The 16,313-nt window shown below is 35.6% G+C and overlaps 1 protein-coding gene across 1 annotated transcript in view; it reads left to right on the top strand.

Annotated features, from left to right (window-relative positions):
• Positions 1-16,313, top strand: part of LOC113070746 (transmembrane protein 132C-like) — a 196,396-nt gene that overhangs the window by 930 nt on the left and 179,153 nt on the right. The window lies entirely within an intron of this gene.

Raw genomic sequence — 16,313 nt, 5'->3', positions numbered from 1 at the left:
GAGAGTGAGAGAGAGAGAAAATATAGTTTAAATTTAAAAACTCTACTCTGGATCCTTTCTGAATCTTAAATGTTTAACTCAGTGTGGTATTGTGAACGAGCGACATGAACAGGAATCTCACCGTAACGAGCGACACATCACGGCCAGAGACTGTTTCGCGCGGCAGCTGGGGATTAGCGACATCCGATGCTAGGGCGAGTCGAATATTTTTAATGAATCGTGAAACCGGTTTGAATCGGCTCGAGTGGTCATCAAGCAAACGACTTGAAATTCACTCACTGCATCGAGAATCTCTCTGACAACAATCATTTCCAAATCTTAGTCTAACAAACAGACAGAAAGGGATACGAGAATAGGCAGTGACTACTTTGCTGTGGTTGCTTGAACGCACACAATAAACAAATTAAGCTTTTTTCAGCCCAGTAGTTCAGGAAGAAAAGCTGCGAACCTTTGCTTTATGTTGTTGTTCTGGGGAGTAATTTTGCAGTGGCACGTGTTAGTGGGTCATGGGCCTAGATTTGAATTTGTAACCTTAAAACATAAACTTAAATTATGTGAGACCTTAAGTGGGATTTAAATATATTACTCACAAATGTACAAATGTATTAGGCTACTTATAGTTTCACACTTAGGCGTATGTGCTTTGACATATCTTTGTGTAGCTTTGAGTGGAATTTGCTTTATATTTTTATTACGTGTCTTACTGTATATATGGCTCTATTACAACTTGTTACAGCATGTAAAATTTCGACCACACTCCGGCGTTGTTAGGTAAAAGTATCACTGAATCGTCTGTGAGCTGCTCAAAAGAACCTATTCCCGGAAAATTGGAATTATCATTACATCTCACTCTCTTCCCTCCCTTCTTACACACACACACACACACACACACATGTACACACATTCTGCACTGCTACAGCTTTTCATTCATTCATTGTTTAAAGCAGTTCATTCAGAAGGTGGTCAAACAAGGTGGTGGTATGTTTTGCAGAATTTGACCTCATTGTGAGGAATGCTACATGAAATTTAAAGAAAGTTCAGATTTTTCAGAGTTTTATTTCAGAGTTGTAGAAAGCACAGTATCCTTTTCTGTTTTGTAAGCATTTCAAAGGTTCACTACACAGGGTGCAGTCAGGTACATCGAGGCATTTTTGACATTTAAAAAGAATGTGGCTTGATTTACCTGAATTTACCTGGGTTTGTCTGCTGAAACGCAGCTGAAATGTGTCCATTATGAAAGAGGTCCTTGGGGCTTGATCAGGTGTGGGGGCAAACATGGGGACACATCTTTGTGTCAAATTACCCCTCACCAGTAAATCTAGAGCACTCTGACTGTGAGCTGGGGAGCATTTGGTCCTAATGTTAAATGGACATAATCATAATATGAATCATTAACGCCATTAAATGATCTCAGTATTCTTGTTTCAGCCTCCTTTCTTGCTCTGTTTTGTTCACTCTCTGTCTTTGTCCTCCTCCTCCTTCCTCTGTACCTCAGTGTTCTAGTCTTGTGTGAGAACATGCAGTAGTTAGTGCTGGATTGACCTTGGATTTATCCAGGTCTTCGAGCTTGATGTTCAAGAGGCCCATACATTACTCACAGTGTTTTGCACTGCAAGAAAAAAAAAAAAGAAGTGGATAGGTTCATTATTAGGTTGGAGAGATGTATGAGCTTTCTGGAACGGCACACTGTTGCTGAAGTGAAAATAATGAGTGAGGAATGAGTTTGCTTGTAAACTAAACTGAAATTCTACAGAGAAACTGCTACTCCAGTGCACCAGTATGATACCGATAAACTGATCATTTTCAAAATAATGCAGATATATTTTTTTGATTAATTAAAAATGTTCCAGGCAGGTTTCTGAGCCCGTTAATCATGGCTTCAAACCATGACTCACGACTTTGTAGCGTTCCAGGCAAGTCACGCAAAACTTCCTGAGTGCAAGGAATTGTAGCTAGAGTATTAATTTTATTACAATGTTATATTTTTCTAAACTATATTTCTACCGTGTACCACTTAACTGCATAAACACGCATCCGTAGGCAATATTATCCGTAGGGGCAGCCATATTTGTTTTGCTGGATATGTGACATCAGAACTTGGAACTGGGAGTATCGATCTACGAGTTCACGGGTGGGAAGTCACAGGCTTCATTGCCATTCTGGTGCACTTTCACGGCTAGAAGGTTGGAAAAACACAGGTTATGGGTTGCCTGGAATGCGGCATAAAAATCAGTTGTTATAATATAAAAGCAGGTGGAAATGAGAATGCATAAATATAAATCCAATATACTGTAGACTGATACTTTAACAAATGTAAAGTATCTGATAAACAAATACAATATCAATATATTGTGCATAACTGCTCTGTTAGGATTGAGCACACCTCATATGTATTAAAAAAAAATCACTTTTATATGCAAAGCTTCCTTGGGACCAAAGTCACCCCTACAGCTAAATGACTTTAACATCAAATTAAACTAAAACCTTTGATGTGTTATGTCACGCTGGAGTAATTACACCCAGCACTGTGACAGGTTGAAATTGAAATCGGCGCTTTCAAAAGAACATGTCAAGGCCAAGACTTCATTTGTTTTAGAGCTGTAGTGGTAAATGAACACTGTTTGACTTTAGCATCTTAATTTAATTCCCATTATGCGTTTCCTCAGGAGTTTTCTGAAGACATGGATATGACACTTCCCTTGTCATGAACAAAATCTTTCAGTAAACTGAAAAAATTACAGCGACGTCAAACATAAAATGGCCTGTGAATTATGGCACTTGTCTTTCTCTCAGCTGTCACCGTTTCAGCGATGACATCTGGATAAAAAGCCGTTTAACTCAGAACTTTAATGGAGTGCATTTTATTGAGCTATGATGGACCTGTTTGCCTAGAGACATACTGAGTTACAGCAGAACATCACGTCTTATGCAACCTTGAAGTTTGTGCCAATCTTAAAAGGCAAAGTATGTATATATATATATATAATTTTTTTTCTTTTTTTTTTTTTCGATACAATTTATTTATTTTTTTGCAATGGAATGACATTTAAAATGCTATTTCCAATTAAAGGGACAAGGTTAGTCCCTTTTGTAGGAGTCCTGAGGCCACATGCATAAAACCTCATGAAAACTGCATCAAAATGTATACTGTGCACCGTGCACAGGAATGTGACAGCTGTAGCCCTTTTCCTGAAGAGTGTAGTTACTCTTGACTCTTGAGTCCAGATTCAGTCCACTCCTTGTGAAGCTCTCCCAAGTTCATTAGACATCAGCATCTGTATTTAGTGTTAGTGAACTGTTTTAGGAACCCTAGACATTCTTTTGAATGTCAAAGTCAGCACAGCAGTGGTACTTTAATATACTCTTGGCTATACCTTCAGATAATATCATGTATACCCATAATGCTCTCCCTCTTCTGAGAGCAATTTTCCACTGTGTTTGAAGAGTACTGAAGCATGTAAGCTGTAGTTTTATACACTGAAAAGCATATTCATTGGTTAAGCATTTGTCTCACCTGGGACCAAAACCAGCCATCCTGCTCAAACTGGCTCATTACCCTAGAGCTGCTCTAATGCCCACTGAGATTACAGCACTACTGGGACTGATTTCAATATCAAAATGCATTTTATGAACGTCTGTGTACAATGCTGCAGTTGGCTACAAACTCATGTTCGTGTTTTAGGTGCAAATGCACGAATGCATTTTCTATTTATTATTTTTATTAAGCCTGTTGTCCAGCAATACCTTCACCTCTGAACTTTGTTTTTCATTGATCGTCTCCTCTCCCTGTTGTGAGCTTTCTTTAAAAACTCACTTTCTTCATGTTGTTGTGTAATATCCTCAAGAGAAATGTGGTGGCTAAACAAGAAAGAATAATGAAGTTATTTTAAAAGCACCCAAGAGAAAAGAGATGCAGTAATTACACAAAGAGTCACATTATAACCCGTAAGGATAAACATTATGTCGCAGTGATTCTTCTGTCAGGGTCACGTTGTAGAAGTCTAGAGACACCATCTGCAACTGCAACAATAATTAGCCTACATTTTCCCAAAGAAATTGCCTTTGGTGCTTAAGTTATTTGGTGGTTGTCAGGGTGTTGCTCTGAGCTTTCAAGGTGTTCTGAGTGGTTGTGCTGCATGGTACAATGTGGTTGGTTGGGTCACTGTTTAAAAAAAAAGAAAAAACCTTCATATATATATATATATATATATATATATATATATATATATATATATATATATATATATATATATATATATATATATATATATATGAAGAGTTTGGTTCCAAAACGCGATAAACACAGGCGTAGTAATATCATCACTCCTGAAACCCACTGAGACGGGAGAGGCAAGTTGAGAGAAGAACATAGTGGAATATGGAAAAAGACAGCAATGTTATGATTAATACATTATTACCCTGTTATAACATACTCAATATACACAGTTGTCAGGATTCTTTAAATCATATCAGCGATCAGACAGGAGAATTACTGCTGATTATTCTCTACTAAAGAATTCACCCTTTAATTTGCAGTGTGATGAGCTGTTTGATAGTGTACCAGTACAAGTGGTTCAAGTGATTACTCATTAAACATTAATAAGAGCTCATGCTGAAACTGAATTTAACAAAAGGTGCTCTTTTTTCCAATAATTTCACCATTAACCAGAGATCACAGGTTTTGATGTTTGGATTCACCTTTCATTGGATTGCATGTGACTGTAGCTTATTATAGAGCAGTTTTTCATGTTTTGAATTCAGTTTAAGGGCATGTTTGAATTTAATATTATCCTTGATGATGATAAACATTTATAAACAATAATCATTTCTCTTTTCCTCTCCCATGTACCGCCATTTGTTATCCATTAACTTCTTAATGCTCAGTTATTACTCAGTTTTTGATTGTTCCAATCCTGCTTTCTAAATGTGCTTTTGAAATTTCAGGTAATATTTAAGGTTTTGTGTTCCTCAGTGTTTGATTCTTAGGAAATGGCACAAACTATATCATATTGGTGTTCAATAGAAAATTTAGAAATCTGTCACATTAGAGAGTCAGATAAATGCATAATATAGAAGAAAATGTTCTTTCTCTTTAAATTTGGCCTTTATTCAAATGGAGATATCATGAATTCACTGTAGTAGTTTTTTTTTTTCTTAAATGCTTTGAAAATTAAGAAAATGCAGAATTTGTCCTTGTCCCCTGCTTTCTGTTGAATTGTGTTATGCTATGACTTTCTACCTTATGATAATAATGATTTGCTCTGGCATTATGTTGGATGTGACACAGAAGTGTTGGTTGGGTTAAGGACGACAACATCAACACTGCAAACTGTGAAATATAATTATAATTTAAAATAAAGTAACTGTTTTCTAGGTTAATATATTTTAAAATGTATTTACTCCTGTAATGGCAAATCTGATTTGGTGCTGCAGAAACATTTCTTATTTAATATGTTGCTTAATATTTTTTGTTAACCATGACATATTGTTTTCAGTATCCTTTGATGAATAAAAAGTTCATAAGAAAAGTATGTATTTATAATACAATATAATAACATTATTTATGTTTGGAAATGTAAATGCTGAACAAAATTATCAAAAAAAAAATTATTATTATTTTTTTTTAATATAAATGAATAAAGAAAGAAAGAAACCCTAAACTTTAGAACTTTAGCACAAATGGCACAATGTTTTTTTGAGGATCACCCTTTTAATTAAAATATCATTAAGGTATAGAACCGAGATAACCTAATGACATTTCATTTATCCCTGAGTAAATATTTGACAGCTTTGCTTATTATTAATGCCTGTATATAACTCTCTTCAGATATTATGAGACAGTGCTCATAATGAACAGATAAAGATACATATCCTCTCCATGGGAGCTTGCCTGTTCTCATTCGGTCTGTGTCTCTTTGCCACAGCACATAACAGTAAACATGAGCTAGTGTGTTTTTAATGAAGTACAGTAGTTGAGGATGGACGGGTGGAAGAAACTTTTCTGCTGTTGTTTTCTGATGTTTCCACTTCATGGTAGGAAATGCATCCTTACACAGAAATTGTAGCATAAACTTCAAAGATTTTACTTGTAACATGGGTTTACCAAGGCACTTATTGAATGTTTGATGGGTTAAGGTTGGCTATAAAGTCCCATATACTATATACAGTATAGACTCATTCTAATATATTAATTGACAAGAGTAATTTGTCTCCCCAGCAAAAAAAAAACAAAAAAAAAACAACAACATGTAAATGTGTTTTATTGTCATATTTTGATATACTGTAATAACAGTATTCATAATTTAATAAGTTGTCTTGTTACATCATCCAAATTTACAAAAGCACCAAGCTCGTGCTGAAAGCCCTAAAATCAATGTCTAAAAGCATTTCTGGACTCCACTTTGTGTGTGGGGACATTATAATGTACTTTGGATGAGCAAAATCATCTCCAGTATCATTTGCATGGTGTTGACTTTAGATAATATTATCCGCATTGGAACAATGGGACCTGTTCTGCACCATGGAACAGTCCCAAACCATGTTTCCTCTGCCACCAAACTTTACAGCTGGCATATGCATTTAGGCAAGCGCTGTCAGATCGCCAGATAGTGTGGCGTGAAGTGTGAATCGTGATCACAGAGCGTGTTTGTACTGATCTCAGGCTCGTCTGCAGCTGGAAACCCATGGAAACCTGTTTAATGAAGCCCCCGGCGAACAACTCTAGTGCTGATATTGGTTCCAGAGGCACTCTGGAGCTCGGTAGTGAGTGCTGAAATTGAGAACAGAAGATGTTTACACGCTGAGCTGTTGTGGAGTTTGTACTTCCACAGTAATAACGCTTACAGCCACTAGGGAGCTTATTTACAACAATTACCATTTCAAACTTTAATCTTACTTAATGTCATTTCAACATTTATTTATTTAAACCAAAAGTTGTTTCTGTTAATATTATTTCATAGACCTGAGTTAACAGTTAATAATGAACAGTTGTATTTTTACTAATGTTAACAAAGATTATAACAAATGTATTTGTTGTGCTCATTATTAGTTAATGAATGCATTAACGTAAGTTAACAAATGGATCCTTATTGTTACATATAATTTAGTCTTGACTTATTAAAGCAAGATATTATAAAGTTAGTTTGTCTATTCATTAGTTTGTTCAATATTATCAGGACAGGTGTTGAACGTGAATAGTTTGAGTTAAATGTTACATTTTGTATTGTCTCAAGCACTTTAATGGCTAACAATATTCCACCAATACCATGCTAAATAAGGTTTGCAATAATTGTTTGGGTGTGTGTGTGTGTGTGTGTGTTATAAAAACTCCCACTCTTCTTTTTTTGGCACGTTTTCAAAAAAAGTCAAAAGCTAGACTAAAAAGCTGCCAAGGCACTCAAACCAAACACACGCCACCTCAGTTTTAATAAAACAAAATATTTATTTATTTATATTTTTATTAAACTTATTTAGTTTTGTTTGTTTCTACAAAAGCAGAACACTTCAAAGAGAGAAGGGCTCTTCTGGGAGAACAGCTTCTTTTAAAAACAAGCATTTTATTTTTATACTGTAATAAATGTCCCTGGTCTTATTGTGCATGAATCATCAGAACATATTTTATTAACATTTTATCGAAATATGCCTAGTTATTTGCTACATGGGGATTTGTAGTTGTTGTTTTGTGTTATGTTATCCTGTTGGGACACCTTACGCCTGATCTTGCCAAGGGCGACGTGAGTCAGTTCCCAAATGATGTCACTGTGTGTGATGAATCTGTGAATGTCATTTCATCTTCAAAAGGGAATTTGGACGTCTCACTCAGTGCTTTAATGAGTCTGATTGAGTGTGAGGGTCATAAGCTGAAACAAGTCTCTTCTCAACACTTAATCACTCCCACTATGTCATCCTTCAGTCACCAAAAACCCATATGACCAGCACGATCATCACGGTGGTTATTCAGAAGTCAGTGGTGCCATGTAAATGCAACAACTCGCCGTTTTATAATGTTTACATAATCGTCCTTTAACTTTGACCTTGTCGTATTGTTGCCAAGGGCCTGCGAACATTAAGATGTGAATGAGTTTCACAATAAGTGTCAGCTTGCTAAAGAGAACCTGTCTGTCAATCATGTCTGCGCTGTACAGAAGAGGTCAACGGTCTCTTCAGCGAGCCCACAAGGATAAAAGAGTGGAAGATCATGATGAATGAGAGGCAAGTTAATTGAAATGAATTATTCTTGAAAATCTAAAAAGGCAATTGTAAAGCCAATCTGTATAACTTCATTATAAGTCAGTCAAAATAAGTAATTACCCTATAGCTTTTCACTAGTTCTTTCTGAAGGATGTAGGATTTACAAAAAATGATCTGATTGCAACTTTTTTAAACATCCTTCTCTATAAAGAGTCTTTGTGAGAGAGTGAAGGGAAATTTGCACATTTAAAAAAAAAAAAAAAAATATAGAAATTTTATACCAAATAAGCAATTAATGTATGTATCTGGCCATGGCACTTACAGTAATTATTATCCCAATTAATTAACCTGCAATTAAAAACGATGTCCTTGGATCGCTCCTAGATGTTCATTCAGAAGCCATAAATAACACTACATCCTGACTGCAGTTACTAAGGATTTTTCTCCCACCCAACAGGTTTATAAACTCGGTTGGTGTAAATGGATCTCTAGGGGCCCATTAAGCTCACTTTAGTTGAGAGCTAAAGCAACACACATTGCTACTTGAATTATTCAGTGTGTCAGGATGGTCAAAGTTAATTGAATCGGATCACAGGTTCAGACTCCAATCTCATCCTGTGGGTGTGTGAACCTTGTTCTATGATTGAGTGTCGTTCGGACGGAGATGAGTTAATAACAAATAAACACTTGATTGCTCTGCAAAATCTAGTGAGCGCACGGCAGTAGGTGTTTTATAAGGCATCATACTGTGAGTACGCTGCAGGCGCCAAGGCTGTCTTAAAAGGTGGCGAGCCTAATTGTGCTGCTTCCCAAGATGTCTTGGTTTAACAAAAACTCTCAATGCAATCCCAGAATGCATTGCAACAAGCTTAATGGAGGGTGACAATTAAAAATGGCTTATTTTAGCCAATATTTGTGTGGGCACAAGAGTGATTTAATTTAATCTCTGCTTAAAAAAAATATTTTTGTTAAACAAACTTAGTATCTGATTTAAGCAGGTATTCAAATGTCGCTATTAAAGGGCTAAAGTAATACTTTTTCATTATGATATTGATGGAGTTGTTATTATTGTCTAGCATGCACATGTGGAAAAATGCTTCGTCAGCACAACCTAATATTAAATATTGATAAAACATGCATGCTTGAAAAGCTTTTAACCTAACTAACCCTGTGCATTCATCTCTCTTTGATTAAAATATGGATGTGGATTCTTCAGACATCTGTAGCTGCAGTTACAAAGCAGTGTGGGAGGAGGGAGGCATGTGTGTTTAATGTGATTTAGGTTTGCATTTCAGTTTTGGGGAAATATAAAATGATCCGCAGGGATATGATATGATCTAGTTAATGTGATGAAACACAACTTCAGTTCCTTCCTAGCAATTTGAGTCTTTAGGTTAATGTAGAAAAAGCTAATTGGAAATTAAGCTGGACAGTTTGTGTGTGATGTTGTATTCTTTCATTATTATAAAATGTACAGGAATATTTCACCTACGAATTAACATTTTTTTTATTATTATTATTATTTTTTTTTTCATATTTGCTCGGCCTTTTGTCTTTTACAGCCCTAATGACATTTCCCCCACAGAAGTTTAAAGCTGAATGTCTAAGAGCCCATTCACACAGAGCGTGTTTTTGCATTTAAAAACATGAGACTCAGGGAAGCCTAGAGACATTTGATTAAGTTGATCTTTTAATTTAAGTGCCACATTTTAAGAATGCAGAGATTTGTGAGATGCTGCAAAAAATGTGAGGCACAAACGCAATGTTCAAACACGTCTGTTTAGGGCATGTTTACATAGAAAAACAATGCTGTGTAGCAAAATGAAGTCTTTTTTCTCTTCCACAGAAGAAGTCATACTGGTTTAGAATGAGGGGGAGTAATTGGTGATTCATTTTGGGGTGAACTTGCTTTAAGCGGGTTTTTAGCCTAATTACATTCTTCCACCTAAATTAGCTTTTCTAAATCGAACTGATTTTGTTTTTATAGTTTTGCACCAAAGTAGGATCAGGGCTTCGCTTTGCTGTTTTCATAAGGACCACACAGCTTCTAGGTTGAAAATCATCATAAAACAAATTATGCAATTAATTTTTATTTAATGATGTGTTTTCCTACAAAGAGGCTTTTTTCAAGCAAAATAATTTTGTTTATTAGAAAGCAAAAAAGTACTAGGGTCATTCCGTGTCATCTCAAACAGAGGGCTCAGCTAAAAAAAAAAATATCATTTTAATCCCTTTTACAAAACAGTGGATTACTCAGTAAATATTCATCCATGAGATTTAATATTTTGGCTTTTGTCACTATAATGATCTTCTTTCTTTGGAAAAAAAATAAAACATTTAAGCCAGGAAAGTTTCAAAAATTTGGTTTATTTGAATTAAATGCCAGTGGCCTGTTGCATGAAGCTAGCTGAACAAACTCAGAGTTTCAGAGTAGGCTTAGAGTTGACAACACCAAACAAATCCAGCCTAGTTTTAATCGGGTTCAGCTCACAAAACTCAGGGTTGATCTAGATTTTGTGATTTACTTTAGAGCATGTGCACCTGAAAGTGTGACATGTATAACAGTGAGAGTCGGTCAATTCACCTCCTTGTTGAAGACTAAGAGATGTTGTTAATAAAAATATGAATTTAAATGCGTTTTTGTTTTATTTTGTCAAGCACAACATAATATTTTCTTTGTTAGCCAATTTCAATTCCTTTATGTGATCACATTAGTGACATTTATACTTCTGAAGAAGAAAATGGCTTTAGAAATGGCTTTGATAAATGCAGCAGTGCATCACAAATTCCCGCTGTGCTGCACGCAGGCAAGACCTCGGGATAGGTGACAAAAAACACAGAGTTTCTCCCCAGTTGTTCTGTCAGCATGCGCTGAGATGGATGTTTATGGAAATAAAGGGTAGTTGACACATTCCAAGTGTCCATTTGGCTTAAGAGGCAAACAACTGGAAGTTGAGGTGGCTCTCTGCAGGGCACTGCAGTGGGTCTATTTCAGTGAGATGTAAGGCTGGATTTACTGGCTTTACTGTGCCTGTTCTAATAAAGCTTTGAAACTGTGCTGAGACTGGCAGCCCTGCTTTACTGGACTTTTAGCGAACAAAGGCTAAGTATCTCTCCAACTGTGAATTTTTTTTTTTACTGACGTTTAAGAAATCGTATTTTTTCCCTCCCCTTGTTGTTTTTCTTTCTTCTACTTTTTTCATCACAGCATATGATTGCACAGCACTCACAGTCATATATGTGGCATATTTTTCCATTAGACAACATTTTGTTTGACCTGGTATGTTTCTCACTGTGTGAAAGATGCATGTACTGTAATACTTTGAATAAGTTTAACCATATCTACCTGACTTTATAATGAGTTTAGGGTTGGTAAGATAAATGCTTTTGAAAATGTATACTCATCAAGGGTGCATTTATTTCAGTGAAACAATAATGTTAAGTATTATTGCAATTTTAAAATAGCAGATTTCTATTTTAGTATATTTTTGCTTTGATTTGATTTATTTGAAAGCAAATGTTAATGTTGTTGCCTGTTGTCTCGCCTACATGATGGCCTCTTCAGCTTCATTGAGCTAATAAGTCCTCTTGCAAATTGCTAACAATTGCTAAACAACTCTTACAAACAATTTCGGACTGACAACAATAAAGCTGAAAAAAGCAAATATCCTGTACCTACCTTATAATGCCTTTACTAAAGAGATAACATCTGGCTTTTCAATTACAAAGAAAAGCAATGACAGAGCTTTGCTTATTGTGATGCTGAGGATAAACAATGCCAGATGTAGCTCTGGTTTAACAGGACGCCTGGGGTAAAATCATGAAAACTTGTCTATGTCTGCTGAAACAGTCCAGTGCAACACAAAAATACGGAGCAAGAGATAATAATTATAAAATATACATTCACATTTTTACATTTTACATTACATTTAAACATTAAAATAAATAATTTAATAAGGCTAATGAGTGCAGAAAATGACAGGTTGGAACTGAACAAAGGTAGAGGATAAGCAATTGATTACCATTCAAAACCATTTTGGTTTTGCATGTTGGTTCAGGGTTGCGTCATCTGAGGTCCTCGGAGGGTTTGGCATCATCTCTTCTAAGGTGTTTGTTCATCTCAGATCTTTACGCGCTGGATCTAGACTAAAGCTTGTGTAATTCCTAGTTACCTTGGGATTCCCATCCCGTGGAAGAAACAGAGAAGCAAATAGACAAAAATTAGAGTAGCTACTGTTCAAACCAAGCAAATAAAATGATAATGTGTTCAAACCAAGCAAAGAATGATAATGTGCATTTGATCAGATATAAACGGAGTACAAGATTATAAGATACATTATGTGAATGCTTGGCTAAAGATATTTGTATTTAATTTAGATTTAAACAAAGAGAGTGTGTCTGAACACCGATGCTCTACCTCCTAGGTACTACCATAGTTTTGCAACCTTAGGGAACGTGATGGATTGTAGTGTGATAGAAGACTGGTTACTGTAGGTACAGTACACAGGAGCTAAACCATTTAGGGCCTTATTAAGTAAGTAGTAATATTTTGTAACTGATACGTAACTTAATAGGTAAACAGTGCAGAGATAGTACAATTGGGGTAATATGATCATATTTTCTTGACCTAAGGACTCTAGCAGCTGCAGTTTAGACTACCTGTGCTGTAGCTTGTTTATTGAAGATGTAGGACAAACACCTAGCAGTTCACTACAGAAGTTAAATCTATAGGTCATGAACCTTCTGCATCAGAAACAGGTAAAATGTTCCGTTGTTTGGCAATGTTTCGAAGATTGAAGAATGCTGTTTTTGTAACACGTGAAATATGATACAAACAAGTTGCTGTCTGATTTAACACCCAAGTTTTTGACTGTAGAGGAAGTAAAAGTACATCCGTCTAGATGCAAATTGTTATCACAGAGACTCCTTCTCTCTCTCCCCCTCTCTCTCTCTCTCTCTCTATATATATATATATATATAGTTCCAATAAGTAATGTCTCTGTCTTATCCAAATTAAATTTAATATGAGAAAATTATTAGTCATCCAAACTTTTTAATTTTTAACACACTGTTAGCTATTACTGTAGTAACTGTTAGTAATTTAGAAGTTTCAGCATAACAATGGAAACTAATCCCATATTTTCTAATAATATTACCAAGGGGCAACACATATATTTAAAACAGCAGAGAGCCTAAGACAGATCCTTGTGGCACGCCATACTTTAATGGTGTACCGTTAATTGAGATGATTCCCCATTTAAATAAACAAAGTGGTAATGGTCAGATAGACAGGATCTGAACCATTTCAGAATCATAATCAGAAATAACTTTATTGCCAAGTGTGTTTACACACACAATAAATTAGTATTGGTGTCAGGAGCATCCAGTATAGAAAGTACAAACATACTGTAGCACAGACATACATATAATTTAAGACAATAAAAAAATAATTATAAAGAGGATAGACAATAAATTATAAATACTAATATACTAATAAATTATAGAGAAAAAGAAAATATAAAGCCTGCCATTGAATACCCGTATTGTGTTATATTCAATCTATGAGTATGTCATTATCCATAGTGATAAATAAAGCACTAAGATCAAGTAAAACTAGTAATGAGATGCAGCCTTGGTCCGGCGCAAGAAGAAAGTCATTTGTTATTTAAAAAGTGCAGTTTCTGGACAGTGACGTGGTCTTAAATCTGACTAATAGACATTTTTATTCTTGCACAATTGATCAGGGGCAGCTTTTTGAAATGATGAGTTTATTTAGCTCTTCTTGTCCTTTAGTTGTAAAGCACTGCAAGTTTTCTTTAGGTGTGATGAATGAAGCTGAATTACAAAATGCATATTCTACATTTGTTATTGTATTTCTGGTGTTATTTTATCAGTGAAGAAATTATAATGTCATTACTACCTAAACTGTGAGTTATATATTTAGTTGGAATATCTTAGTTTGGGTGATGTCTGATTATTTGTTAATCTAGCCAAGGTGCTAAATAAAAACCTTGGATTCAGATATGCTTGGACCTGGCAGCTTTTAGAGCCTGTCTATAGATGTACATACTGTTTTTCCACGCAATTCTAAAAACCTCTAATTGAGTTTTTCTCCATTTGTGTTGAGAGAATGGGTATTACTGTTGAACGATGGTGCAGTAACTTTTTTTATTTGACGGGACAACAGCTTCTAATGTATTAGAGAAGATAGTGCCCATATTGCTAGTCATTTTGTCGGGTTCATGTGAATTTATGGGTAGACTAACAAAGCAGTTGAGACAATTTTTTTAATCTTTAGTGGTTGGAAAATAGTTCTACCCGAAGGATAACGAGGAGCGATATATTTAATATTAGTAATACACAGCATGAACAGAACACAGCAAGCAGCATGATACAAGGTAGTGGTCAGTAACATCATAACTTTGAAGTACAATACATATATGAGTAAGATCAATTCCATGCTGTATAATTATGTAATAAAATTGACAGATCGCCCACCCCTTAATCTAGCGGATGATTAAAATGATTTGTGTGTCCAGTGACACTTTGCTTAATAGAGTTTATTAAGCAATTAATTAATTAAAAGTCTTTACTTAAAAGTCCTAACGCATCATTTGAATTTTCAACATGAATGTAAAAAGTCTCCGACAATTAGCTCTTCATCAACATTAACCAATAGTTCTGAGAGGAATTCTGCATAGGGTCCTGGTGATAAATATATGGTAGGAGGGGTTGGCGGAGGGGAAGAGGTCCTCGCTCAGGGCCTGGCTCATGTCTTCTGCTCCTGGTGCACCCAGTGTCCATGGTGTCCTGGGTGCACAGGCCTGTGCAGAGAAACACACGGAGCAGAGGTGGTGGGAGTATTAACATTGCACTGTAAACTTACCTCTGACTTGTGAGTGTCAGCCCGGGATATTTACAGCTTGGCGTTGTTTTCAAATGTCATGTTCCTCCTAGCAACAAGTCGCATGTTTCTGCGAGAATGTATTGTGATTGGAAGTGTAGTAGTGTATGATCCCCAGTTGTGTAGTGTATGATGGCCAGTTTTCCTTTGTCACTATTTACAAAGTCGGTAAGTATGTATGATGCCTAGTGTTTTAAAAATCTATTCAGATTTTAAAATCCCTGTAGTGTATTCCAGCCTTAAGGGAAAGACAAATACATAAATAAATAAATAAACATGTGTCTGTGTGTGGGAGGTTTGCTGTTCTATAATCAGTGAGCATCTAATGACGACCAGTTGCCCTAATCAGCGTAACTCTCAACAAGAGCAGATTAATCTAACAGAGTCAACATGTGTTGGCAAGACTGCTTTACCCACACACTTTGTCTATATGAAATCAAGACAGCTAACTCAAAGACAAAGTCCTCAAAGCTATGCTGAAGCCATATATACTGCATCAAGTTCTTCTGTGCGACTGAAAGAGCTGACAGCAATACCTCCTGCAAATTAAGTGCTTTGTAGACAACACTTCTAATAAACTCAGCATCACATACACTCCATTTGCTTACCTCGCCATAAAAACAAATATCTGAGAAAAAATAACTTCACACAAAGACAAAATAAAAGATGTGTTTTTGCTTAGTATCTAAAAGCAGCAAACTACAAAATATTTTGTTTGAGAGTTTTGCTTAGATTTAATAATGAAAAAAAAAATAAACAGAAGGAAGTTCTGTTTCGTGTTTTTCAATGTTAAAATATTATTTTCTATCCAGGTTTAACATGCTGAAGTAAAATTTTCCTGAAAAGTGTGAAAAGTTGCAGTACTTCAGTGGTTGTACTATTTCAGCAGCGTGTGACCGTTAGCTGTATCTAGAGATTAGAGTTTATAAAGTTTTAAATATGGATAATTTTTCTTACACAAACACATCGGTTCACTTCAGATGGCCTTTATTAATTCACCATAGCCATGTGGAGCACTTTTTAATGTTGGATGGATGCACTTTATTTTGTTTCAAAATTTCAATCCCTTGGAAATTATACTATCCCATTAAAGCTAATGTTAAAGGGGTGATTCTGTACATTTGCAGTGATCCTTGTTATCCAGAGCTACCTGTGTCTGTGGGATATCTCAGCTATCTATCAGCAAGGTCATGTACAACGGTTTATGAGCCAGTATTTG

This window comes from Carassius auratus, unplaced genomic scaffold (genome assembly GCF_003368295.1).
Source record: "Carassius auratus strain Wakin unplaced genomic scaffold, ASM336829v1 scaf_tig00005214, whole genome shotgun sequence".
Lineage (NCBI taxonomy): Eukaryota > Metazoa > Chordata > Actinopteri > Cypriniformes > Cyprinidae > Carassius > Carassius auratus.
The sequence above is the reverse complement of the archived record's forward strand: the minus strand, read 5'-3'. Positions and strand labels throughout refer to the sequence as shown.